A 4,596-nucleotide genomic window follows, 5' to 3' on the forward strand; every position below is an offset into this window, starting at 1 on the left:
AATTACAGTAAACGTAGATAATAACAAGATTAGGATTACAATTCCCTTTGATTCTTCTAATGCCTGGCAATCTTATAGGATATCACCATTTCCGACTTTCATGACGAATCACTCAAATCCAGTAATATCCAGTTTGACAGGACACGTATTGATTTCCCCAGACAAGGAAACATATACGGTCATTAAAGACTTAAATCAATTAACTCACTGTTCAGACGCAATGGATAGAAAAATATGTACAGCTGACTCATTTGAATTCCGTAAAAACTTAATGGATTCATGCGAGTTAGGTATAGTGCTAGACGGTGCTCTCTCCCATACAAGTGAAAATTGTCTGGATAAGCTTTATCCCTTTGACAATAAAGAATTCAATTGCAGACTAAATAATGGCTCGTGGATACGATACGACAAGGACGGCTTCAATGTATCATGCCCTGACGGATCCACATCCTTCAACCACATCTTCGTCGCAGCAGATGGCTGTATCGGGACTTCCCCGAATTCCATGGTGACTGGTCTACGGACAATCGTCAGAGAACGAGCTTACTTCGCGAACTTCACGTGGACCTCTACAATGCCCGCACTTCCTCTCCCCTACAACGGAAGTGTGGCAAAGCGGTTGATGAAACTTACTGAAAAGGACCACTTGTCACCGACTTATAAAGAGATTCTTCACCCTATATTACTGGCTAGTTTGTGTGTAACGGTGATAATTTTTATCGCCGTGAACATCCTTGTTTGGCGTAGGTTACGGCACAGCAAGCAGCTACAAAGGAACGAGTTGTATAGCCCTGACAATACTCCCTACCTGATCCAGTTCAAAGCTGTATGAGTGGCCACCTCATTCGCTAAGGGAGTAATTTGTCAGGAAGATGTTTGTATGAAAAGCTGATTAGTACGCTAGTAATATGTAATTAAAGAAATTCTCTACATTTGCATTGTTAAAAACACATTTAAAATAACATTTAAAAAATAAATAAAATAAAAAAGGATATAAATCATTTTTTTCTCTCGGCATCTAATAAAAATATATAAGCCGGAATGTTAAAAAAAAAAGAAAAGAGAAAAAAAAAATATAATAAAATATATAACAGAATCTATGGGCATCTAATAAAATGTATCAGCCCTATATATAAATATATATATGTATATGTACGAAACCGTGGTACGTGTACGTACCAGGAATTCGTATTTGTGCACTAAAAATTGAGTATCTTGTTTTTGACAAAGGTAACAATTATTCTTTATCAAGTTACCGAATCATTTGTAAGTCAGAATTTATTTTGTTTTTTGGTACCATGTAATCATTTGCTAGCAATGTACCATATATATGATCTTGGTTTTATCATGCATTTTTCTTTTTGCTTTGGTAATATCTTTTTTGTATGCATTATTGTTATTATTTTTTGATGTGCCTATTTGGACATTCGTCCTCAGTTGGTTATAGCTAATGTTAAACAAATAATAATACGTATGTCCAGTCACACCTAATAACCATGTTTCGGCTTGTTGTTAAATTTTTGTAAAAAAAATTGAGATAGCTGGCCGAGCTAATGTAATAGTTAGAATAGTAATATTACATGTTTAAAACAAATGACGTAATATGTCATGTTGGTTGGAAGAGCTAACCATGAGATTTGCTGTAGTCGTTCAAATTGTAAGCAGGATGTATAATGCCAAATTGACATTCTTTCTTAACGTCAACACATTGTCTCCTCGTGTGAAAGTTTGTGACGTCACCGGATGCAGGTGTCTTCCGATTCCGTCACTTGGCTAAATTAAAGCAAGCATACGATATTTGTGATATCGGTAATTTGTTCAGTTCATATCTAAACTTCACCAGAATTGGTCATGTGGACCAACACAGCTTCCTCCAGTGATGGAGATGTTTAACTCAGTTGTTTATTGAAAATAAAACTTAAAAACCATTAAGATGTATTCAGTAAACCATTTAAATACATCTGAAACAACTCATACTCAAATGTGTGCTTAAGACAGTAGCACACCAATATATGCAGTCCCTAGCAGAATCACATGGGCCCCAGAAAAGGCTTAATGTGAAAGACCTTCCCATATGCTCAGATGCTAACCCATGGAGGTATGCTGAGCACATGCCGATGACGACTGGAAAGATCGTCATCTCGGATAAGCTGGGTTCAGTTCCCCTAGAGGAGGTAGAATTCTGGCCCAGCAAGGCATCATATCCGGGCTGCTATGTCCGGCTGAGAAAAGAACCAGCTTCAAGGGAGGAGACAGAGCCGAAGGAGGTCATTATTATGGACCACGCTAAGGCTCAAGCCCTACTTTCATCTTCGATGAAAGAGAGGGGCTTCTCTAATTCGAAGGTAGCTGCATTGAGCAAGAAGCTCCCTTCTTTTGTGTCCTCTCCTGATAGAGCCTTCCCCTTTTTACAAAAAGGGTTTGCGGCTGTCCTAAAGGCAGTCGAGGCCGGCAAGCCTTGCCCCTCCCTGGAGGAGTGTAAACCCTTGTCGCTGGCTCTGCCTATGGACCACAAAGAGTGGAAGGATGTCCATCTGACATTCTCAGTGGGAAAGTTGGAGGCTGATATTGCCGGACGGCAATTCGGCGAGGACCTCCCCAAGCTGTCCGAATCTCTTTTACGAAGAGAGTTCGAGACCAAAGAAAGAGTGGCTGCCTCAATGTCTCATCAGACTACTCTTGAGACAATGGCAAGTGACCCTAAGGTCCATGAAATGTTCATGGTAGTGGCTAAGTCTCACCTAGCCACAGTGACGAAGGACCTTTATGGCTTCATCAAGGCAAGGAGAGCTTGCAGGGAGTTCGTGTTCACCGGGGCTTCGGTGAGACACGAGCCAAGGAAATTAATCTCCTCCAACATTTGGGGAAAAGACCTTTTCCCTACCGATGTGGTCAAAGAGGTTGTTGATAAGGCCGCCGTGGAGAATAGAAACCTTCTCCAGAAGTGGGGCCTGGCTATCAAAAGAAAATCTTCCCCGGATGAGGGTCCTCAACCAAAGAGGAAGAATATGAGGACTAGGCTACCATCTCGGCCAGCCAAGCCTTATAGACAGCAACAGCAACTGCAATTGCCTTTGCCTCCAGTGCCCCAGATGGTGGCACAAACCCCGACTGCTTTTCAGTGGGTACCCCAGGCTGTGCCAGGTCAGTCAACCACATTCGCCCCAACGTTTGAAGGACAGTCTTCTTCCTTTCGTGCAAAACCTAGAGGAGCAGCCAGAGGCTCGTCTAGGCGCCCCTCAAGGGGAAGGGGATTCAGAGGTGGTCATGGTCAGGGAGGCAAGACCTCAGGACGGCAGTCCAAGTGAAATGATACCGGTAGGAGGGAGACTGATGAAATTTTGGGATTGCTGGACCTTCGATCCCTGGGCCCAAAGCCTACTCAAGAATGGACTGGGTTGGAGCTGGTACAGCACTCCAACCCCATGCCTTCGGTTTTTCCAACACTCCACCCCCGTTTTGGAGGAGTACGTTCAAGAACTGTTGGAGAAAAATGTGATCCGAAAGGTGAAGTCCATCAAATTCCAAGGGAGGCTGTTTTGTGTTCCCAAGAAAGACTCGGAAAAGCTCAGAGTCATTCTGGACTTGTCACCACTCAACAAGTTCATAGTGAATTGCAAATTCAAGATGCTAACACTGCAACACATAAGGACCTTACTGCCCAAGAGGGCATACTCAGTCTCTATAGACTTGTCAGACGCCTATTGGCACATTCCAATCAGCCGTCGACTCTCCCCCTACCTAGGGTTCAGGCTACAACGGAGACTGTACGCCTTCAGAGCCATGCCATTTGGGCTAAACATAGCCCCAAGGATTTTCACGAAGCTTGCGAGCGCAGCTCTCAAACAATTACGCCTAAAGGGAATTCAGGTAGTAGCCTACCTGGACGACTGGCTGGTGTGGGCAAAATCCGAGACCGAATGCTTGCAAGCTTCCAGTCAGGTGATCGAGTTCCTAGAGTACTTAGGCTTCAAGATCAACAGAAAAAAGTCTCGACTTTCTCCATCCCAAAAGTTCCAGTGGCTGGGAATCCACTGGGACCTTTTGTCACACAGTTTCTCCATCCCGACGAAGAAAAGGAAGGAGATAGCGGGCTCTGTCAAGAGACTTCTAGATTCCGAAAGGATATCAAGACGCGAACAGGAGAGGGTACTAGGCTCTCTCCAGTTTGCTTCAGTGACAGACCCAGTGCTAAGAGCACAGCTAAAGGATGCAACCAGAGTTTGGAGAAGGTATGCATCAAACGCGCGAAGAGACCTGAGAAGACCAGTGCCGCCTCGGCTACGTACTCTTCTCAGACCTTGGTCCCAAGCCAGACATCTAAAGAAGTCGGTTCTTCTTCAGCCACCTCCCCCGTCAATGACGATTCACTCAGACGCCTCAAAGGAGGGATGGGGAGGTCACTCTCATCAGAAAAAAGTCCAGGGGACTTGGTCCAAGCTATTCAGGACCTTTCATATAAACTTTCTAGAAGCTATGGCAGTGCTCCTTACCTTAAAGAAAGTCTCCCCGCGTCACTCGATCCACATAAGATTGGTGACGGACAGCGAGGTGGTTGTGAGATGCTTGATTCGACAAGGGTCGAGGTCACCACCT

This window comes from Palaemon carinicauda, chromosome 7 (genome assembly GCF_036898095.1).
Source record: "Palaemon carinicauda isolate YSFRI2023 chromosome 7, ASM3689809v2, whole genome shotgun sequence".
In the NCBI taxonomy this organism is placed as follows: Eukaryota; Metazoa; Arthropoda; class Malacostraca; order Decapoda; family Palaemonidae; genus Palaemon; species Palaemon carinicauda.